The sequence below is a fragment of the Lutjanus erythropterus genome, chromosome 22, assembly GCF_056507025.1.
Source record: "Lutjanus erythropterus isolate fLutEry1 chromosome 22, fLutEry1.hap2, whole genome shotgun sequence".
Taxonomy (NCBI): Eukaryota; Metazoa; Chordata; class Actinopteri; order Lutjaniformes; family Lutjanidae; genus Lutjanus; species Lutjanus erythropterus.
This window is the reverse complement of record NC_139338.1, coordinates 6,415,382-6,440,392: the sequence shown is the minus strand read 5'-3', so window position 1 is coordinate 6,440,392 and position 25,011 is coordinate 6,415,382. Positions and strand designations below refer to the sequence as shown.

Sequence of the window (25,011 nt, the reverse complement as noted above, 5' to 3'; positions counted from 1 at the left end):
TTTCTAAAACTTTCCCAGTCTTTTGCTGCTCCTGTCCCAACTTTTTTGAAATGTCTTACAGGCATCAACTTTAGACTGAGAGTATATTGACAGGAAACAGTAAAGTTTATCAGTTTGAACATTAAATATCCCGTACTGTATTAAAATTAGTGCAAGTCAAAAATTATTTGCATAAAGTGAAGACAGAAAACACCACGGAAAACATTCCTGTCTTCAGTGAACAATGCAGACATTAAAAAAACAAACCTTACAGAAGCTACAAAATCCCTCCACAGACACCAAAACAATACAATAAGAAAAGCAACAAATCTCCTGTTCAATTCTTACAACTCTGACGTGTTACGTTTTTTCTTAAATCCCCACAGTTTTCCCACAGAAAATGATCAAGCTGGAGCAATGTTTGCCAGTGTTTACCAATCAGCTCAGTTTTCCTCGTAAGAATGATCCAGTTCAGAGCCACTTTTGATCCAACATCAAGCTGCACTCTTCACAAACACAAACTTTGTTCAGTATAAAGAACTCTGCTTCTCTAGACGTCTTCTCAGGGACCGCTTGCCCACAGGCTATTTACTGCTCTGAGCTGGTTTATGGAGCTTGGTGGCAGAGCTACACAGTACGGTAGGAAACATTAGGGTTACCTTGAAAATTCAATATAGAACAAAACAATTATCAAAAACCTATTCTAAAGCCTTTTCTTGATGCAGCACTGGGTGATGCATAAAACTGATGTGGTTAGTTCTCATTTTTATTATTGCATAAGATATTGTCAGTGTAAAATGTTACAATCAAGTCATTACAATACAAAGGGTCCGGAGTCACAGCAGTGTCATAAGTGTGATGTGAATAGTTACACTATTGGCTCCAAGTGTCTCCTGACTCCATGTGGCCAGCTGGCTCTGAAAGAGCTGCAACAATTAATTGATTATTAATTTAATATTAAATTAATTGCCAATTATTTGTTAATTAATTCATCATTTTGAGTCATTTTTTTTTTTTTAAATGGCAAAACTCTCTGATTTCGACTTCTCGGGTATGAATGTTTTCTGTTTTTTTTTACTCCTTTATGATGGAAAAAAACAAATATCTTTGGCTTGCTGCAAACACTGGGCTTTGAGAAACACTGATCACTGATTTTTCACAATCTTTTGACATTTTATGGACTTATCAACAAAACAATTAATCAAGAAAACAACTAAAACACTAAAATATTAATGCAAATATCTTTAGTTGCAGCCCTGGATTTAATGCATCCATGAGGGAGACGGACTGAAAAAGTCCCAGTTTGCATTTGCTGATACATCATGTCTGCACACGAGAAAGAGAAGACACAACAAGCACACAAAAGAGTGTGCTGATGCTACTTTGTTCAGTCTGTCCCTGCCTGCAAGGCAGCTAATGCTAGCTATCTAGCAGTCTTCTTGTCTGTCTGTGGGTGTAAACCTGCCATTGGCTGCCTGTTTCACGCAGCATTCTCCTCCCCTTCCGTTCTCTGCAGATTACCAGTTTAAAAATCCGTGTCGCTACAGGAAACAACAACCTACACGCTGAAAATGACAAGTTACCCCAACCCTCACCTGGCTGGCGGCTCTTACCTTTAATTTTGCAGGGATATAGTCATTTTAATGCCAGGGCTCACCTCCTATGCACATGCAAATGTTCCACCAAAACAAGTTCACCCCTGACACAACATTGCAGGGGTACCACGGCTGCATCTTAGACATCCAAGACTTGTTATTGGTTTAAAGAAATACAAACAAGACAGCCTGTAGCAGAATGCTAATGTGTGCAACCAGACCTTTCAGTGCTGGAGAATGTCTGGCTATGCAAGACAAGATAACAGGCTGACAAACAGCAGGAGTAGATGAATTAGTTTGTGGACTTTTTTGTTCTCTCTGTGCTGCAACTGAGTATTGAACTGTATGTTGCTGACTCAAGCTGACAGTCTATAGCTGTACAAGAACTTCTATTGTTTCAGTATGCACAAGGATGACAGCCTTGTGAGCGGGGCAGTTGTTTTATTATTTTTCCTCGTCTGGTTTATTCATGCAGACCAGAAAATATGACGTCTTAATTATGCTTTAGTCTTTAAAAGGGATTAAAATTGTGAATCTCCTACAAGCTTGAAAGAGAAATCAAGATTTTATATATGCAGTCTCTTCCCAGTCCTATTATGACTGTCAGTAAGTGCAACAGTTGTGCTTAATCCAATTTACTAGCAACTTTTAACAAGACACTAAAGTCAGTGTGCTGTGTTGAAATAGATATTGAAGTATAAACCCTGGAAAAATGATTTTACTCAGATTTTAATTATCTTAGTAAGTATTTGACTTGATATTATAATAATCCCACACTGAGGCAGAAAATTGGAAGAATTATGAAAGCCTACTTCTGCTAATGTGATGGAAAAAAAGAACCTTCCCAAAATAATGATTTAGTTTTTCAAAATAATGAGAAACATTTTCAATATAATGCCTTACTTATCTTGAAAGAGATGAGATGAGAAAGAGAGATTAGGGATGAGAAACTTTCTCGAAAAATAATGAATCTGTTGCAATAATCATGTTGCGATACTAAGTCACTATTTTGTGAATGTTTCATTATTTTAAGATAGAAAGTCATTCCTTTGAGAACTTTCTCGTTCTTTTGAGATACTAAGTCATTATTTCGTGAAAGTTTCTCATTATTTTGAGAAACTTTCTCATTAATTTGAGATAAAAACTCAATATAATAAATTACAGGATCTTTTTTTCCCATCACACTGGCAAAAATGAGCTTCCATAGAAAATATACTGGAACACAAAACTATTGCAACTATTTCCCTTATTGTCATTGTGTAGAGAAAGACGGCAGCTATACAGACAAACAGAAAGAGTCTTTGAATCCAGCTGAGCTTGAATGATCACATCTCATGCACAGTTCCTGCCTCCAATCAGGCAATTTTTTTATACCAAAGTAAACAGTATCTCAGCGCTTGCTGCGTCCTCTCCTCAGATCCAACCATTATTCTCAGTACACACTGTGACACATCCGAGAGTAATTTTAGGAAATGACAATGGCATGTCCTAAAATAAGATTCTGTCTATTACATTTGAGTGCATCTCAAGCACTGAGAGGGTTTTTTTTTAATGAAGACAGAACCTCTTCAAGACTTCTTTTTATTTTGTTTTTTTTGTGTGTGTGTGGCACTACACTGATTGAATCAGAAATTTGTCCATTCACTTGTCGACATCAGCGGGGATGTTTACTGACACAACGGTCTGAACCTGAGTTGCGGTTTAAGGACAGATCTCCTGAGTTGCTGTTCAGCTTCAAAACAGCAAACTCAGAAAGATGAAGCATGAAAAATCTCTTAATTGGGCACATTTAGAGTAATTATGAATCCCTCTTAACATGAATTTATCTCCTTTCCAGCTGGCAGTTTCCAGGGACATAAAATCTACAGCTGTTAAAAGAAAAAAAAAATGAGTACAAAAACTGTATCGTTGGTTGCCAAACCGGTCTTGGCTAGCTCTCCGTTTTGCAGCTCAATTTGCCTGCAAAGTGGTTCGCCGTCTCCATTTGCATTGTTTTTAACTGCTGTTTGGCTCCCGGGAGAAGATAATCCCAGAGTAACAGCGGCGTTATCTCATGCAAAAGAGGAACTGAGCTTTTCACACAAACAGAGGGAGGTCAGCGATTGGCTGAGAGACAGCTGTCCCTGCCGCTGCCGGCCTATCTGTGACCTTGAGGGAGCAGGGAGGAGGTTGTGTCCGCTCAGCTGCCCGACTGCTGTTATCACTGGCAGACACCATATCACCTGTGTGTGTCGGTGAGGGGGCGGCTGTGTCTGTGTATGTGTATGTGTGTGTGTGTGTCTCTGTCTACGTGCCTGCTTGCGTTTGTACAGACTGAGTGCATCTGTCTGTGTATATTTGTATTCAGGAGTCTATACGGCTCACCACCTGCATATTCATACTGATAGGGGAGAGGATGTTTACTATGTGTCTGTGTGTCATCATGTGGGGACATAACTCTGATTACGCACTCACATTGTGGGGACTCATCTGTCTTTGGGTGACATAACATTCCTATAATGCAAATCATTAAATCTTAGGGTGAAGACATTTTAAGGTTAGGCTGAAGTTAGGTTCAGGTTAGAGTTCACTAGAGTGTAGTGACTATGGTTATTACTCATGTTGTGGGGACATAATCTGATTACACGCACATCATGGGGACCCACATTTCTTGTGGTGACATAACATCCTCATAAGAGAAATCATTACATTTTAGGGCGAAGACATTTTAAGGTTAGGTTAAGGTTAGGTCTAGGTTAAAGGGACATTTTACCCAAAAATGAAAATTCAGTCATTATCTACTCACTCTCATGCCAATTGAAGGTCATGTGTTTTTTTCAGTCCACAAAATACTGTTGGAGTTTCACAGGAAAACAGCAGAACCTCCCAAACAATTAAAGTGAATGGTGACCAGTTTTCAAACATAAAAAAACAACTGGAAACAAAAAAAAATGTCTCCAAACTGCTTGTCTGGTGTAATCCAAGACTCCTAAAGATCCGACATGCCAAGCCGACTTGAAAGACGTCATTTACACCACTGGTTCCCAACCTGGGCCCGGGTCCCCGTTAGAGGTGGGCAAGAAATCACAAAGGGTCCCCGAGACTTGTTCTGCTCTGAGGTCCTCACAGTCAGATTTGCATATGTCTACATTTTCCAAGGTCAAATTCAAGCATTTTTCAAGCACCTTCAAAGTGCATTTTCAAGCTTTTCCAGCACCTTACAGCTGTGATGAATGATATATTTATATACAAAATGATTATTTCTGCTCTTTAGTGCATTAAATCAAATGTTACTGTACTATTATCAACCAAAATTATGTTTTGCGATAGAATTCTACAAACAGGTGACAAATTAAAAGAAAATAAAGTTTCATGTTTCAAAATGTGTCACTTGTCTCTAAGTAGACTTGGCCTATTAGGGTTGCAAACGTGCATTTTCCTTAACTGATAATTAAAAATGCTAATAATTAAGTAATGGATGAACTTATTAATAAGATTTAACACCCAACACACATTTCTTTAGCTTTCCTTAGATATGGGTAGGGGGGGCTCCAAGGAAAAACAGTTGGGAACCACTGATTTACACCATGTTTTTAGCATAAATCTTCACTATAGATCCTTAGTTTGGAGCCACGTTGACATGCACATGCACATGCACAATGAACTGTGTGTGTGTGTTGTGATGGTGTGCAAACGGCATGTTGAGGCTTTAGGAGACTTGGATTACACCAGACAATCAGTAAGGAGGTATTTTTTGTTTTTTTGGTGTTGATTTTTACATTTGAAAACTGGTCACCACTCAGTTCCATTGTTTGAGACATTCTGCAATGCTGTTTTCCTGTGAAACTCCAGCAGTGCTTTGTGGACTAAAAAAATAAACCCAACCTTAAAAATGCATGAGGGTGAGTAGATAATGACTGAATTTTCATTTTTGGGTGAACTATCCCTTTAAGGTTAGAGTTATTCATGTAGTAATTATGGTTATTACTTATTATAGGGACATAAATCTGTTTACAGACTGTGGGGACCCACCTTCCTTTGGGGGACATTACATCCTCATAAAGAAAGTCATTAAATTTTATGGTGAAGATTTTTTTTAAAGGGACAGTTTAACACTTTTCATCTAGATGTACACTCAGTGTTGATGGTAAATGTAGTGACAGTGACAGTGTGTAGTAAATTTAGTGTCAACTGAGACAGTAAGTTCCTAAATGTGTCCTATGTCATATGAGGTTTTCTGCTACAAAATCTGTTGTGACATCACTGTATGCAGGAAGAACTACATGTTATTTCAGCCTGGATTTTTGGCCAGTGGACGTGCTAGAATGCGAGTATTTCTGTCACCTATTGCTATGGTTTGGATTACAAAGTAATAGCTTTAGGTTAGGGTGGTGATAACATGGCAAAATGGGCATGGGAGCCACAAGCTCACCTGCAATGCACTCTGGTCCATGTAGGCACTGCTGGCACAGCTTCGTGAGCAGGACAACTCAGTTTTTTGGGGAAATATGGCAAGCACTGAGGGATTTATTGTTTAAAATGACAACACTTACCATCAACACTGATGGAACATCCACATGAAAAGTGTCAGATTTTCATTTAAGGTTAAGTTTAGGTTAAGGTTAGGATTAAGCATGTTGTGGTTATGGTTAGCATAAGTCTTCAGGATATTAATGTAAATCAATGTAATACCCGCTGAAGAAGGAAATCTGACTGTGTGTGCATGCCTGTACATAAAGCAAAAAGACATACACATATAATCCCTGATTTGCTGACCTCATGCTTTCTTAACTGCTGACAAAGGAAAGTTTCATGAAAATGCAAAAATGGAAGCAAAACAAACAGCGTCGAAGGTGTTTCTCATACCTGCTGTGCTTACTTAATGTCTCACAAACAGCCTGAGGAATTCATGCAAATCTACACCTACTTTGCAAATGTAATGAGATGTTTTGTGTGCTTTTCTATGGTGGTTAATAGACTCCTTTCTGTAAGATATCCTCCAGCTAAACACACACGGATTTAATTCATAGCTCTGAATCTAGATAGGCTCGGGCTTGTCCCTTTAACCTGTTGAGGGAATTGAGCCATAACATTCAATTCTGCAACCATTTTGAAAAACATTTTTCTGCTCGGAGTAGTACTAAAGTGGACTCTGCTATTTAATAATTTTCCCAGGTGTGTGATGTACTGAAAAAAGGCTCTGAATGCATGATGCAAACTGGCACCAATGCCAACTTTTATTAATTAAATGTTCACTAATCCGCTCCCCTGAACAACGCTTAACTCACAACTTAGCAACAGTAACTATGGATGACAGGCAATCAAGCTCTAGGTTTCTAACCATGTTGAAGTGGTGAGCATGGAGCTCTAATAAGAGCTACACTCAGCATTTTGGATATCAAAAAAACGTTTTGCATATCAAAAAAACGTGTAAAGAATGGATTAAACAGTTTATCTGCCATCATGTAAGCTACAAATGTTAGCATGTCTTGCTAACCAGCTTACTAGCTTCAACAGTAAGAAAGCATTTCTTCAAAGGCCAGGAAACATATCATTAGCTCACATAGATTGTTTGGTTCTCATCCTTTCCTCTTGTCAATATCCTGACTGAACGCAAAAAAACATGAATCTAACCTGCATTGTTTTTCTCTGATATGTTTTTCTTTTGTTAAGTCATAACCAAAGACATTTTTGTACTATAATAAAATAATTTCCCTTACATTTCCCCCTATATGTATGTATTATAATGCTAGAACTAAGTAGATGCAGTACAATTACTATGTGGCTCATTATTTACATGTCGTCATAATTTACCAAGATGCTTTACATGACTTTTTAACTTGGACATACAGCTTTAAATTTGGTTTTATGAATGGAGCTATCAGATGCATATTTAAGGCAACATTGTGTAACTATTTTACCTTGAAATTACTACTTCAAAATAATTTTGATGGTACACTGATGTAAGACTTTATGGCACACATTACCAACTATATCACTGGTTTTGGTCAAACTGGATCATATTTTATGGTGAAAATGTTTGATTTTCCCTCTGAAGTCCTCTGGCTGCTCTGTCTAGCTCTACTGACAAACAGATAGCTTTTTTGTTGCTAAAGTAGCTAGTCAGCTCAGTTAGCTGTGCAGCTAGCTGACACTGTACAGACTGAGAGCTTGACAGGGGAGTGTTGGTGTTAACACTGCTAGCACTGGAGTTTTGAACCGCCAGGAGGAAGATTGCAGGGGAACCCAGTGGAGAATGTTGGCAAGGAATGGTGTTGGAGGGCACTAGAACAAGAGTGACCAAGCAAGAGGTAATCAAGGACTCATTGTTTCAAAAATCATAAAAATAAGAATTTAAATGGCAAATCTTTGTCATTGTCATATATACAGTATGCACCATGCGAGAATAGAAAGCTTGGGAGATGTAGTAACAGTAAGAACGTGTGACAAGACTTAGGTGACTACATAAGTCAAGATACTGAGGTGATTTCAGTAAATGGATTTTTTCAGTGTGTTTAATGTTACAAAAAAGCTTTGTTGCTCTTTCTGAGTTACACAAACCTAAGTTCTGTGTGAGAAGGATTATCAGCTCATGCCAGGTACATTCAGGTAAGTCACAAAAGAGAGGTTAGTAATAAAATGTATTCTCATAAAGCAGTTTTACACTCAGCTCTGCTCTCTCTGTGTGTGTGTGAGCTTTCAGTCACAGTTTTATCGAGTTTTCAGAAGCAGCAGAGACCAAGGTGACACTTCTGCTCTTATCACCAACTTCTTGCTCTAATCACTGAGAGAGGCTGAACCGAGCCAGCTGACCAGCACTGCCTCTGCTGGGTGGTTTGGCAACAGGTCCTGCAGTGTGTGTATCTGTGTGTGTGTGTGTGTGTGTGTGTGTGTGTAGAGAGAGAAGGGAGGGAGTGGTCTAGGACTAAAGCCAGCAAGCACAGACAGGGTCAAAGGGCAGGGAGATTCAGGAGAGCCAAATCTACAGTCCACAAACAGTCCACTCTCTATACAAGCTCTATCTCTCTCTCTCACACACACACAAACACACACAGAGAATACTGTAGTTTGAGTTATACACACACACACATACACGCACACACGCACACACACACACACACACACACACACACACACACACACACACACACACACTGCCCAGGGCCCAGGCACAAATATAACCTTTTCTGGAGGGCATGTTAACCAACTGGCAGGGTCGGATGGCTGAAAAGAGATTTTGTCCAAAATAAAAACAATAAATGTCAATGACTTCTTTCATTCATATGATGATGAATCATATTACATTATGATAATGGAAGGTCAACAGGCTTGCTAATTACAACACCAAATATAAAACAAGTAAAGGCCAGAATGGTTATTGTAAAAGGCCAGTTTATAGCTTTATTTTTTATTCTCATCATCTCAATGATTTACTGTCCATCTTGTATTATGCATTCTATTTGTATCCTTATTTTTATCTTACTTTTACTAGTATTATCAAGTGTGTTTTATCCATATGAAGATGTATTCTATTCTCATCTCATCTTATTTTTACATGTTATGGTTTTGTTATGTTCATTCTGTCTTTTCATGTGAAGTACATCATTTCTTTTATTGCAAAGGACTTTGGGCTGCTTTTCTTATATGAAAAGAGCTATACAAATAAAGTTCATTATTACTACTATTATTCTTCTTATTACAACATCATTATGTTGCTATGCTAGCATGCTACTCAGCTAACAAAATAACATACTAAAAGGATCAGTGTGAAACAATATCATCAACTCGCTTGGTGTTCTGGCTGCAGTCATGTTTGAGTTAAAACAGGTTGATGTGACGTCCAAGTTCAGCTCATTTTTATCTGTATGGTCAACATTTGCTGCAGAGAACAGGTAGCAACAAAATACAAAATGTTCTTTCATGACAAGCAAGAGGTGAATTTCATCACTCCAGGACTAGACCCCTTAAAGCTACCCCCATCTGTCACAGAGAATACATACATGACTGGTAGGCTTCAGATAGTCCACACATTGCACAAAGACACCTAAATCTTTACTGTCTTACATTGGACAAATTGACTATGTACATCAAGATGCTTTTCAAATGAAATACGGCCACATCCAGCTATGCAGCTCTGCCTTTTGGTAAAATCTAACAGCTACAAGAACACTTCACTGGGAAAATACAGTGATGAATATACCATAAGAACGTTGCACTTCTGGCATGTGATTCTTGCCACCAGAATTTAAGTCCAGTATCAACTCTACTTTTACCTCTGTTTTGGTCTCCATCAACTCCTGAGGGAAATATCTGGCTCTTCAGCTGGCAAAGCCTCCACTGTGTTCACCAACTAATTTTATCTTTCTTTTGGGGCTGGGCAGACTGGGTACAGTTGGCATCAGGGCTTTGTTTTTGCTGAAAACAGCTGCCTGCTGCAGCTTGAAAATTGGCGAGAGTGAACCGAAACAGTGAGGTGGCAGTCCATGAAACCAAATCATTCAACTGACAGGCACTAAAGCACTCAGAGTTCACCACAAGTGACCCTTTTCATGTCATACATAGTCATTTACAGCTTTTTTCTTTTCAAAAAGAGGGTGAGGTAGTGTCGTGGGCTGGCAGCAAGGCAAGAGCCCACACTGCTAAAGTCAAATCCAAGATTAAACTCAAGAGGCTTTTCCGCCGACTTGGAATCAACTCCGTTCTGGTTCATGCACCTAATTTTGAACTGTTCTGACAACTTCCACCAAAATTAAATGGGCTCAGAACCCCATAAATTGGTTCCTGTGTATAACCAGAAATTATTTCCTTGGGAACAAAAGTGGGTGTGTCATATTTTCCAGGATGTTATGCATTGTGCAGCGTCCTCTGTTGATGATACTGTTGCTAGATAGAACCAAGGTTCCAGGAATCTTGAATGGACGCAGTTCAAGAACAAGCAGCGATAATTTGGTGGAAAGGGGCATTAAGAGCAATAACCTGGTACCAAACTAAGGCAATTCATTTGAGATATGGTCACCTACATTTTTATTCTTCAACTGGTCTGTCTGCGTAGTTTCTGAACCAACCAAAGTGACGGTACTCTGAAGACTGACTGTGTTTCCATCTCTAAATGGAGTCATCAAGCCACATATTCTGTGGTCATGAGTAACGGAGGAACCAATATGCCAACTCTTGTCCAGGTGGGATATTCTATCCATCCATACTACAGGCAGATCACTTACCTGATGATTACAATTTCACTGGCATGTGAAGTTCATTCTAATCTGGGGCCGTCTCGGGCTTTTCTCGGATACATGCGAGCTTGTAACACTACCAAATTACAACAGTGAACTGAAAACCAGTTTGGAATTCCCTGAAAAAAGCAATCTTTAACTCGACTGATTGTGCACATAAAAAACATTTCAACAGAATGGCGGCTAAAATGACATTAACTAGAGCTGACTGGGTGTGGAATTCCATAACCACAAACATTATAGATTCAGGAAGCACTGCAGTGTGTAAAACCTGCCTCAAGCTTTGACTCAACTCAACACAAATGTGTCACCACCAATTATTGCTTGTATTTATCCAGTTCTATTTATTATCCCACACTGATGGACTTTTATGTATTTTGCTCTTTTATGTAGCGTATTTGATGTTCTGTGGTTGTTTTTTTCTTGTCCAACTGCCCAGAGACAACAGATGCAAATTAGCCGCTAGCTAACTCTAGTGCTATTACTTTTAATTGTGCACAATCCCTGCACAAATAAACAATAAAATAAAAATAAAACAGATAACCTGAGGCCAGTGTTGCTAACCTTTGGGTCTAAAATTATTATAATTATTATAATTTATTTTTCTGAAACTTGCATGAGCCCGGTCAACCGTAAGACCAAATATAGAAGTGGTTATTCAGTAAATCAGTCTAAGAAATCCAGCCCCTGAACTTCAGGGAGCAAAAATTACAATTAAAAGTAGCAGGTGTCATTAAAATTAGCCTCTTCTCCTACTTCTGTCCTTTTTCATAGGGCTCACAACCAATGAGATCAAGTCTAACACATGTCCGCTTAAATCTGGGAAAACAGAGCTGAGCCCATAACAAGTCCCTGTATCTATGAATCACAGAGATGGCGAGTGATGACCTTGTACTTGCATGGGGCAGCTTTGCCTCCAAGACATGTTTGCATAACTGAAACTCCAATCTGCAACCCCCCCCCCCCCCCCCCCCCACACACACACACACACACACGCACGCACACATGGAAAGAAACGGGCAAAACAACAAGCTGAAACACTGTTTCAAAAAGCCAGCTTGCCTCGCTCATCATTTTCAGTTTCTCTCACCATTTGGGTCATTTACATAGAAAGTATAAAACACACAGTTTATGTACAACTGAACAGATGGCTAAGTATTTCTGGATTTTTATATCCCTATAGCACATTGACTGCACAGTCTGCTAATGGCTAATTACATAAAGTATAATGGTTTAATAATGCTGAATAGTGAGAATGAAGATCTGAAGTATGGGATTATTCATTTTATCTTGCCCATAATCCTTTACAACTGCATCGTATCTGTATTTTATCAGATATCCACACAACAGCACAAACAAGTTGGATCTGACTCTGACGCACAGCCTAAGCAAAGCACCATAAAGCAATCTTACACCTATCTATCTCACGCCTACGCAGTTAGAAGAAAACAAAACAGCGAGTGTGTGAACAATCTGCTCTCCGTTCTCCGTACTGATGAGCCGCTTCACCGCCTGACTGAGAGCCCGGGAAGTCGGGCCGACGCCAGATGTCCCAGAATAATGGGCCTCTCTTTGTGTACCTGTTATCTCTTCGCCAGCCACTTTGAATAATGAAGCGATCTGAGGGGCTTCTACATCCCCATCTCTGGGTGATCTGTGATTACGGATATGACGGCGATGTGGCTTGATAAGAGTGGCAGCTGAGTCCCTATAATCTCAGTAATGAACATCCTGAGGATGATTATGGCTTTTATGCAGCAGTTAACAACACTTGTGTGCCATCTGAAAAGTTTTCTTTCACAGAGTGAACAAATATAAGAATAAAACCACCACAAATCAGACCATTAACTCATTGGTTTATGCTTAGGTTGGCATGGCAACCAATCAAGCACATGGAAAGCAATACATCAGCAGTGCCGGAGGTGACCTTTGACCATCAGATCGCTTTGCTGAAATAAGATGTTCAAGAAAATGTAAAAAAAAAAACACCCACAAATAACTGTTGTGTCTGTTGCATGTAGCATGCCTGTTGCTGGTTCTTTCCAGTGGTCGTATACATGTACATGTATGTTGTCTTAGGAGCCACTGGCAAACAACCGATTCTGTTGTTTAACTATGAGGACGTGTTGGCTCATTGCTTTTAAACCTGCAGCTTTAATGTTTTGGTTGAGTCTCGTCGTCTCATCTGTATTGCTCCCTGACATGGCGAACATCTGTTTTCAGTGGAAAAAGCATTGATTTTAGCATTTAGCAGCTAAAAAGCCAGATTTTTCCCTGAGGAGTTATGTGGAGACCAAAACAGAGCTAAAAGCATAGTATCAACTCACTGAGCCTCATTCACAAACAGTACGTACACACAGATTTGTGCTTAAACCATGCACAATCTGGGATTCAGCTTGGATCTTTTAAGTAAATGTAAAGCATATCAAAACCACATTCTTTAAAAAAAAAGCTTAATAGAAATCTTGGAAGTGTTTTTATGTTTGATTTATTTGATTGTATTTTCATTGTTTGTTTGTTTGTTTGTTTGTTTGTTATGTTAAGCACTTTTGTTGCATTTTATGAATGTATTGTGCTAGATTATTTATTACTATCATCATCACTGTCATTGGGTGAAAGTCCTTGCTGAATGTCATCACTTTCACCTTCATCTTTTTTAATCCCACTTATGAATATTTCCAGTAAGTGCAGTGAGTCTTATCTTGGCTGACAGATCAGGGCCTTGTTCTTCACCTGTGTCCTTTGTTTTCTTCTGGTCTGTTTTTCTTTTCAAATGCATCAACTTTAATGTCAAACCATTTCTTTTTCATCTGAGACACAGTGTTTCTCCCGGGACACAACACAACATGCACCACTTCGGTTATTGCAGCTCAAGAAGTTATTATTATGAGTCACCAAATTGTCTTTTCTGCCCTCGTCCTCGGACCACCTGTGTGTCTGCTTTACAGACTGGATGGGGAAAGGCGGTGCTAAGCACTGACAGAAAGCAGGCAAATCAGAGAAATACAATGTTATTTCCTGATTAATTCACAGCAGTTAAGCTCTAAACACAAATTAACACACCACAGTAATGACGCCCGATTCAGCCTGAATGTAAAGTTACAACGCAACGCCCCTGTCTCTATGATACTTCTACTTATACAGAGAAAAGATTGCAGATTGCAAGCAGTGGGTACAAGCCTGTCACTTTAGAATGATTCTGATTCACTAACATATGCGCAGTGGTATGAGGCCAAACGTTTTTGAAAGTCAGAACTGTTCACATAGCAGTTACTTTGGAGGAGATTGTGCTTTTGAACACTGATTGAAATTTTAAAAGATCAGTGTAGAGGACTAAGTGGTATCGAGCAATCTTTCTCACCTCACCATCCCCTACCAACCATATAGGAGAACCTACGGTGGCTGAGAAACTCGCAACAAACACGAAAAGTCCCATTCTGGACTACTGTAGAAACATGAAATGCCGCATGGTGGCCTCGATGTAAGAGGATCCCGCACCTTCTGTAGATATAAACAATTCATTCTAAGGTAATGAAAGTACAATGATTCTTATTTTCAGATGATTATACACTAATAAATACATACTTAGGAATTTAGCCAAAAGATCCCTGTACATCTCACATACTGGACTTTTAAAAGAGGTTCTTTGTTCATTTAAAAGGGTTGCATACAAATGAGTACCAAATTTAAGGTTGAAATCATCCATCTTTTTAACGAGTTAAATCAAAGTCTTAAGCTCTTCCTTGTGATGCAGAGTGGCATTAAATGTCAGGTACACTCTCTTCCAATATTTCTTCCTTTTTCCTTCTGTTTCAAAAACCAAATAACTCTATTGCTGCATGCCTCTCCCATAACTCTGTCAGATGAAACTCTGGACAAGTGTTGGGTTTCTAATAACACAGGCAGTGCTCCAGTCTTCATGTTCAATAAGCATGCTAACACTTCAGTGCAATCTACTATAGTCTGTATATTTTATGTATCATGTTTGTTTCCACACATTCAGTTGATCATATGCTGCATGCTGGTGTGTATATTTAATGAATGAGGCTCACACCACACCACATGCATCATGCTAACACATTAGCAACATGTGTAGTGCATCATGCACAGCCTTTAAAGAGGTACTGCACACAGTAAGCGTTTTTTGAGCCGTAAAATAAATTATACCATTGTGTTGTGATGAAATACATCAACGCTAGTGTTTTTATCACCTTTCAAACAATTAAAAGTTCATCATTGCAAAGACAAATGTGTCTTCTGAGTACACTGCACATTTTTAGCTTTTTGTATAAGTTAATTAAAAAAAAAATCTAAATTCTCTGATTTCAGCTTCTTAAATGAGGATATTTTCTGGTTTCTTTACTCCTCTCTGACAGTAAACTGAATATCTTTGTGAATTGTGGACAAAACAAGACATCTGTGGACATCATCTTGGGCTTTGATAAATATTTTTCATAATTTTCTGGCATTACATGGACCAACAACTGATTAATTAATTGAAAATATAATCAACAGCTTGAATGGTGATGAAAATAATTGTTAGTTGCAGCCCTAAAAACAGTATATTAATCTAAACAATTTCACCAGATTATATACTGAGGTAATCCAAAGGTAAAAGAAAGTAATTAAGTTACATTACTTTAACATCGTGATACCTGGATTACGTTACTGACTACGTTTTTAACAGGTAATTAATATCTGTATTGGAGTACAGTTTTAAAGTAACCGTCCCAAACCTGGCCATGAGGCCAAGCTCACAACAGTGAGCACCTACACCTCTCCTCTGCTACTTACCAACTTTTTAGCATTTTTCAAAACGATGCAGTGTCCAGGTAAAAATAACCAAATAACCATCCAAACACTTCTGCATTATCAAGTGGAGCGATGGAAAGCTAAGTATCACAAAACCTGCTTTAAGCTGTGTTTAAGCTGCTTTTTAATGATGATAATTAATGAGGAGTCAGTTTGCTGTGTGTAATATGAGAAGTGTCACTCACAGTGACAAACACACTGAATTATCAGCCAACTCTGCTCAGGCTAAAGCATTTTAGCACCTTTTAATTCATTGTTGTAGTTGAACAGACTACACTTTTACTGTTTTATTTCGCTCTCACTGCTCTCATCAGCGTCGCCTTCAGCAGCAGCAGGCAGCAGTTTTTAGTGAACCGACTAAGTGGTGTTAAGTCCTGAATCTTCTCATAATGCCGCCTCAGAAGAGCATAAAATACTATATGAAACAGTAGCTAGCATCTAAAGTGACATTCCCATTACCTACCTTGTCACAGTTACACTTGCACAGATTGTTGTTATGTCGCAAAACATAAAAGAAAATAGGTCTGACTCACCTGCAGGCACAGGGCTGGACTCTGTATCACCCACAGGATGTCTTCTTGCAAAGCTGGTGGTGATCTTCGCTGTCTAGCTGGTAGGTCTCTTCTGGCTTTTTGTTGTCTCCTCTCTCACTGTGCTGTGGACAGTCCAACATTGTTATTTTACACAATAAAAATGGTGCAAAGTTCCAAATTGTCAAACCTTCCATAACAACACATCAATTGACCCTTTTGAGGATGTTTCTGGTACAACTCAGAGTCTCCACTCCACCACTGCTCTCACCCAGTTTTAGATGCTTCAAATTCAATTGGAAAGTGGATTGTAGCACACTAGGAATTAATATAAACTCACAGACACTCTGCATGTACACTGTCTGATGCTAAGACTTTAGCAAACAGTACTACTAGAGAGCTTAACACCATCTTAAAGGGAACCTATTATACTCATTTTTAGCTCTGTATTTTTTATTCTGAGACTGAGTAGCTTTACATGATTCACAGTTCAAAAAAAATCCTTTTTTTTCCTATACTGGTCCTTCATACAGCCCCTCAGTTAATCCACTGTCTAAAATAAGCCATTTTAGCCCCTGTCTCTCTGTACTTAGAGGACATTCTGTGTCTGGAGCAAATGACCAATAACAAAATGTTAGTAACAATAATAAAAAAACATACTGCAGACCTAGTTATCTAACACCTTATTTTAAAATATGTTTATCTGTTATTTCAAAGTTTGGGAACGATGAATATGAACATCTGACACTGTTCAATTTATGACAGAAAATACAGGAAAACAGAGGGGAAGACTGGGGACAGCTGCAACACTTTTTGCATTTCTCTGTTAGTCAGAGACTATTTGGATTACACCAATCAAATCTTTATATATTCAGCTTACATCTATCTGATAATTACACATATCATTTAACAATGATCACATATGACATATCATTGAAAATATTTATTTGAAAGGAACACGTCAGATGTTACAACTGACCCCAACCCTGAGGACAGTTGCAACATATTAAAAATGCATTTAATTTCACTAATTTTTCATTTTTTCATTTTTGTCTCAGTGTTATATTCTGAAAACATGCATTGTTTAACAATGATATTAGTGATATTTATTTATTTAGTAATATTTATCAAATAACATTTGATGAGTTGTTTTTATGTTTATCAGTAGAACAGGCGTATCTTGAGGTAAAGTATAAATGCTACAGCTGCTATTCAATCTCTCTGTATAGTGTGAGACAGGAAGAATGGTACACTTTGCAATACAACAAACTTTTATGAAACATTTGTATTTGGATGAACTCCCTCTTATGTACACTGCAATGTCTTGCTCAACATGTTGAACAATTGGCTGCTTAGCCTCGGGACAGTTGCAACAACGTCTTCTAGCCTACCAAACACGATGTGCTAGCTAGTCAGATTGACCTAGACTCATGCTAAACGTGTCCCCTCAAATTCAACAAAAGAAAATAAGGATTCAAACCAAATAAGTCTGGATTAATTGAAAGTTCAGGCCAAAAATGCATCTCATCAAAAAATGTTTCTGATTGAAAGAATAAGGCTTGTTGCAACCGTCGCACGTTGCAACCATCCCTAGTCTACCCCAATAGATCCCCTTTAATGTTAGCCTAAGAGGCATTTGTAAAGAAGCCTCAGCAGGCTACTGGAGAGACAAAAGAAATCACTCTTAATTGTACATCAAATTATCTTATCAACAAGTGTGTGATATAAAAGCCTCTTCACTCCTTCAAGTAATATTCAGTTTATGGATCAATACCACTCTGAGGCACACTTGTACTGCAGCGCTCATAACGTCATTCAGCCTAATCAGATACAATGCATCCTGGGAAGGTTATTGATTACTGGGAATATCCTGGGATTTATAAACACATGAATGCAGTACAATAAAATCAACAAGGCATGACAACTTTCACGCATTGTTTGACAGGCAGCGTGGTGGCATACACACAAATGGTCTGTTTATGGCTTTTTGTTTCTCACCACACAGACAAAGAGACACAACATGTCAGTATATGGTCTGTCCTAACAGGTTTGAGTCCTGGTCTTGGGGTAATGTTTGACAAATTAATTTTTATGACTTGGAATTCTGAATATCAAGAAAATCAAACATTGACTGACAGAGGCCTTGTGTGTTATGTCAATGACAAGATGACACAGGGAGGGGAATAATAACCTGCTATGTGTTTGTGAGTAGAGAAGAGAGGGATATATGGACTTGGAGAAGCTTGGAGAAGGACACAAGTCTGTCAACAATAATGATCTGGTCACTGCAACCAAATGATGTAAGCCAGGACACTATGAAGCCAGTCAATATGGCGCATTCTTCCATCAGTCCTAAAGATCAGCTTGAAGCGGCTATAGTTTCGGACTTATTTAAAGGGATTCAAATGTATGAGGTTATTCAGTGTTACAACTACAGGAGATAGCGGTTAGCACTTTGGGGAAGCTGCAGCAGTACTGGTGTAGGAAGCTAAGTGATGAACTCTTGTGGACAGGGTCAGCAGAAACAGTAATTTTAGCCACCTAAAAAAAAAAAATCAATATCAGTTTAAAAGTATGCTATATTCAGAATATTTTCACTGCTTTACCTTGTCAGACAACATTTTCCAACATCAAACTACTGTTATATACTGGCATGCAAACTGGTCAGGGATGAAAAAGGTGAAAGGGATTTGAGAGCAGATAAAACATTTTTTTTTTTAAATAAGCTACTCAATGCTTATTTCGGATGACTTTCATGATAAATGTTTGCATTCTGTAACACATGCATGAGCTACCTCTCCAAAAGCAGGTGAAAACAGAGTTTTAGGGATGACAGCAAAGCATATATCAGATCATTTGCATCAAAATTAATATTTTTCTAGCTATGGCTGTTTAAAATCTAAAAAGTGTTGACCTCAGCCTGTTCTCCCCTGCAGTATGATTCATAAGAATGCATTAGGATAAATTCACAGCAAGAGTTGTATTTAATTGGATCAGCATCATTTCCCCAAATGTCATGTTGACCAATACAACCCAACACTCAAATAACCAAACCTTAAACACTAACATTACTTAATGATTGCATGATAGTGAAATAGACTGCTAGTCTATCGTTTGCTATTATATCCAATATGTTGAATGTCAGATAGTTCATGTAAAAACTGTCCCATTTTCTTCTACTTTTGATACAAGCCAGCCATTCATGCATAAAGGTAACTTACATGTTGCACACATAACCTGAATTTATCATCTGCTGCAAGAAGACAGATCGGAACTTGCAATATTACATCCAGGTAGTCGACCATGTTAGCTAGTGGTGCCCAACCCTGGTCCTCAAGGACCCCTGTCCTGCATGTTTTAGATGTTTCCCTGCTCCAACACACCTGATTCAAATGATCAGGTTGTTGTCAGGCTTCTGCAGAGGCTTGATGATGAGCTGATCATTTGAATCAGGTGTGTTGGAGCAGGGGTCCCTGAGGACCAGGGTTAAGCACCACTGATGTTAGCTAACTAGTTGTTGTTTAATCTGTTACCTCCGGCTATCTGCCACATAGTTAGGTGACAGACTTGGGCAGTATCCATTTTTTATACTTTCATACCCTCCTGACATTTTACCTTGCTATAGGACATTATGACGGTATTTGAGTAAAAGGCTCAGCTGTACTGTAGGTTAATTAATACTCCGACAATGTAGGCGGAGCTGATTGTCTTAGCAGCGCCATTCCTACACCTGGAAAAAAGACGCAGGCACACACAGGAACTCCACTTCGGTCTTGAGAAACTACAGATTTTATTTACTAAAATGTAAATTTACAGCGCTGTCTTTGATACATGTTTTGCCAGAATGACTGCCAGAAACTTCCTGCTCACCTCTGCGCGCATTCACCGTAACTCTGTCGCCAGTAATTAGTCTGCCCCTTGCCTTCTGTAATGCTCGTTAAAAACTACACACTCATGAGGAAACGTTTCTCTGACCTGTCAGTAGTCTGCAGTATTTGTTAGCTTACCTTTATTATCTGGACTGACTCCAACATAATCCAAACCAAGGCCACGGCCATTTTTCTTCTTTTTAATTAGTTAGTCCTGTAAATTTATCACCAAGACGACGTAGTTCTTCTTCTTCTTCTTCTGAAAGTTGTTTGTCTGCTCAGCTGCGCTGCCGCACAGAGACTGACCCCTGGTGGCGTAAGTTGCACAATACAATACATCATCTCCCCATCAGTTTAATAGAGAGAAGAGAATCTGTATTTATGACGGTGTTGAATATCACACCATCAGGATTTCTTAATACCCTGGTATACCTTTGTAGCCTAACAGGTGATCTATTTTGCTTTCAAAACAGAAAATTTCACTCGATTGTGACAAGTTTGCATGCCTGTATATGAACCAAATGTCTTGCTCTTAGACTCCCTTAGCAAAAACAATGATTTTACCTTGCAGAACACAGGAGTTTCTGGTTTACCACTGCCTAAATCAGATTTAAAGCAGCAGTAGAACAGCAGCTCCTGTGTTCTAAGGCCGGAGATATACTTGCTGTTTAACCATGCATTTGCGTTCGCGTATGCGTTGCGTTAATTTCTGAGGACGCGCACAACCATCGCTCCAAATGGACGCAGGATACGCGAGGCAGCCATGAAGCGTAGGGATGTGTAGGGGTGCGTATGCGAACGCGTAGTTTAAAGCAAGTATATCTCCGCCCTAAGAGGTAAAATAACTGTTTTCAATTTGACCTTGACCCTGTTGTTTATTTAAACTCAATCCCATATATACATACGACCTGCTGTTGTAAATATTCACTACAAGCACCAAAATGTGTATTAATCTGCAGCTGAAATAAAAAAAAAAATCATGCTTTTTAAGCAATATTTTTTAAAATCTGCAATGGCCATTTTTTTTAGCAAATGACTGAACTGTTTTTAAAAATGGAGCTGTAGATTTTTTGAGGTGTTTCCGACTTCAGTAAGAAGCAGTGCGCTCATGGCTGAGTGGATAGGGAAGTCAGAAACATGCGTCTTGGGTGATCCGATCACAAGGTGTCAGCTCTACGTACGTATGTTCACACCTGACAAAATGTCTCCACATGCGTCTCGAGTGACCACTTGTGATCAGATCTCACCCCACTTTAGTTTGCAAAGACCAAACACCCTAGAAGCCATCGTACTGGGACAGGTGGACACAATGCTTTTTAGACAAGGAAAGAAATAACTTAATGTATAACATTTGCTGAATTTATAAGAGCGCCTAAATAATGAAGCATTTGTCTTAGACAGCATTTCACAAAGTTTATAAATTTACTCCTCGCACAAGAACTCTCAAAATTGCACAATTTCTTAAGGGAGTCTAGGCTCAGACATGACTTCATTGACTTTAAGAACATATATAGAGATAATATTGCCAGCTTTATTCTTTAACAAAGAACTCACCAACCAAAACTTGTTCCTAACTACCTTGTCAAATGGTATCAGGTCAAATTAAGATCCAGATCTGTAGTGAAACAAAGGTGGTGCTCATTCAGGAGAGACCCCATAAATCTGGATGAACAGCTCTTTGGAAGTCACTTAGAGTCTTATGCACCTGCTATCACAAGTTTCTACATGTTCCTCCTGATCAAAGGGAGATGCTGATGGCGAGGATGTGAGGAATAAGTTGGCGGTCAACCTACATGCCGAGATGGAGCAACAGAGGCTTCTTATGTAATGTTTGAAGAACAGCTGCTGCTGCTGCTGCTGCTGGGGAGTTCAAAGAAACACACCGGCATGTTGGAGTTATGGATGTCAACAAGTAACACTATCATGTCCTCTCTCATGCTTCTCTCTTGTTTTGTAGGTTAATCTGAACACAGTACCACCCAACGGAAAATAACCATTATTTTATTATGTTGAAGAGAAGGTTGAGATTTGAAAATATTTATTTCACTAGTGTAATATGTAGTTGTAACTTCTTGGTTTCCCAGAAAGTAGTCTTTTAATTGATTGAAAACTGAGACAGAAAATAGATACTTTTTTTTACTCAGTTAAACAATTTATTCTATTCATTAAATTGTGCACTCACCCATAGACAAATGTTATATTTTGTAGCGTACTTTAGCTTTATTTAAGTAGAAAAGCTGCTAAAATGTAAATTATAGTGCATTTAAAATAAAGTGTTGTGTTGTGATTTCAGTATATGAGAAAGTTGTCAGTATATTGCATATATTACTAATTATAATGTTGCTCATTTGGCCAAAAAGCTACATAAAAATAAAGAAGAAATAAAACACTTCCTCTTAAAAAATAAAAGCTGGCTTAATGAGTAATAAAACATACTCTTGTTAATTTTTGTTAAGTTTTGCTGCTGCAGCTTCACTTGGTGTGATATGACCAGTCGTTCATGGCAGCTGATGTTCAATCGATTTTTTTTTTTTTTACTTATGTGTTTGTTTGTTTGTTTGTTTGTTTGTTTTATTTTATTTTATAATTATCGGGGCAGTACCAGACTCAGACTCTTTTTTTGTCCGTTCAGATTTGGTCATTCAGTACAATTATTCAACTACCCTTTCTGCTTCCTTAAATTGTCAGATTTTTGAACAGGGTTTGGTGGGACATTCAGACTAACAGCAACATTCACATAATATACTAAACAAGCCAAATAAAAGCCTAGATTATTATATATGCGTGCAAGCTACTCTAATGACAGATTGTAAATGTTCGACTGTTTTTACCGACACTGTATTGTGTTAAGTCACTGTGAGCTGTAAATTTACCACTTTTAAGCAGAAGGCAGAGGATAATGTTACCTCGGAGGTTGACCGGGCACTGCTGTGTGTCCATGGTGTCTGCAGCTGTCCATGTATGAGTGTGTTTGGGAGTATATTCAGGCCTTCAGACTCACTCTGGGTCCTGGTCCACAGCTGCCTGCACCCGTCGCAGACGTCTTCACCAAGCGGACAGGACGGCTTAATGTAGTGGAATGGTTTTATACTGCACACTGACAAGAATACAAAACAAAACGACTGCTGGACTTGAAGAATCTGAGTTCACTGAGGAGTCGGTGAATGATGAATTGAATCTTTGACTTTTATTTGTGTGCTGTTTTAACATTTACCATTATCAAGGGTCTGCACCTTTAGTATCAAAATACCCATTTCTGTCCAGAAAAAGAAAGAAAAATCTGTCTGGAGCCACAATTATTTTTATATTTTCCTTGGAGATTTCTCTTCTTTTTTTGGATTTGGCACCTGTAGCTAGTCTGTAGAGGCTCAAGACTTGCCACCAGCAAAATTTAGTGGAAACTCAAAAAAAAAAAAAAAAATCACAAAAAACTCAGAGGCAGTCTCTTTTAGAACAATTAAATTTCCTTTATTTTCATGCCATGGTCATATTAGATCTAAAGACTTAAGACTTTAAGGTCTAACATGACTATTTTTATGATTCTTGGGTACAGAAGTGCCTTGATCCAAAGAGCACCTCAAAAAATGTATTTTAAGTCCAACAAGCACCCAAACATTTCTGTAATTTAAACATTTTTACAATTGGAGAACGTAAGAATAATTTACAACCATGATAAATGATAATTTAACCGTAAAAAAAAAAAAAAAAAGTTATTTATTTCCATATTATTTTTTGTCAAATTCCCAGGGAGCCACTGGAGACGGGCAATAGAGCTGCATGTAGCTCCAGAGCCGCAGGCTGCAGACCCCTGTACATTATCATATTCTTGCTTGTAATGGTGGTGATCAACGTCTTCAGGCGATTCTTAGCTGTCACTCTAGATTAGAAAAGTGCCATCATGGTTCCCTACACCTTTGTGACTACATTGAATTTTTTCTGGTGCACAGACAAGAAGAAAAGCAGTATTCAAGGACTGAGGTAGCAGCAGGTGACTGCAAGGTCCAGACTTCAATACTCAGAGCCAAGCTGCTTCCTGACGCAGCAGTGTTCTCGCCAGCAGCAGCGAACCCTTCATGTGTCAGAAAGGATGCCGTCATGCTCATGGCGTTTAATTGAATTAGCTCAGCTTTAGACAGGAGAGTCGACGGAGCCACGCGTGCATTTGACATTACGCGCTGGCAGTTTATCTGAGCGGCAACAACTGGCAGTGAAACCCAATTCTCCACACAGGTTTCTACTTTTAGACCAGGAAACGAGGGGGGTGAAAGGTTCAGTGTTTGTAAAGCATGAAAGGCTGGAGCCCAGCAGAGCAGCAGCTAGTTAATCAGGTCGTTTAACGTGACCCCGCTGAACCACGGGGCTCCGGCGTTCATCTGCTGCCATGCAGAAGGAAAGAAACACACGAGACACCGGGCTGTTTTTGTTTTTTTTAATGGAATGTATCTTTTCGAGGTATGAAAATAGATCTCACGTTGAAATAAGAAATTGAACAGTGGCTACAAAGGGCACAGCTATAACTGTGTGTGTAATGATGGCAACAGGAAGGCATGTCAGAGAAGCATCACACCAGTCGCTTTAGATAAAGGGCACAGCTATTACTCTGTGTGGGAGATGACAACAACACGGAGGCATGTGTTGGTTTGGCGGTGATACACTGGCAAAGAGGGGAAAGCAGTCAGAAACACTTCCAGCAAACAGGAAACAACATGAGCCAGAGTTAAATAAAATGTTTCCTGACAGCAAGACATCCCCCCCATCATGACGAATTTTTGAGCCTGTTACCTGTCATGTTCCACTGAACGTTACCCTGTGTATCACCACCGTCAGGAGGTTTCACAACAACCACGCTGTTTAGTCTGTTCTCTTTCTCATGAGAAGCATTTCATGCCTCGCAGATTAGAGAACAGTTTTCAGGGGCAGAGCTGTTACAGAGACAGGAAGAATCAGATTGGTTGCGTTAAATGTCAGTGGGTGGAGCAAAAGAGTCACATTCTCTGATGTATTCAACATATTC

At 38.9% G+C, this 25,011-nt stretch overlaps 1 long non-coding RNA gene across 1 annotated transcript in view; it reads right to left on the bottom strand.

Annotated features, from left to right (window-relative positions):
• The window catches only part of LOC146306553 (uncharacterized), a 103,785-nt gene extending 84,304 nt beyond the window's left edge, over window positions 1–19,481 (bottom strand). The window contains exons 1-2 of the long non-coding RNA XR_014769004.1: window positions 19,350–19,481; window positions 16,132–16,253 (exon numbers count right to left, since the gene is read on the bottom strand). This is a non-coding gene — a long non-coding RNA (uncharacterized LOC146306553). The remainder of the gene's footprint in view (window positions 1–16,131; window positions 16,254–19,349) is intronic.
• Between the last annotated feature and the right edge of the window lie 5,530 nt (window positions 19,482–25,011).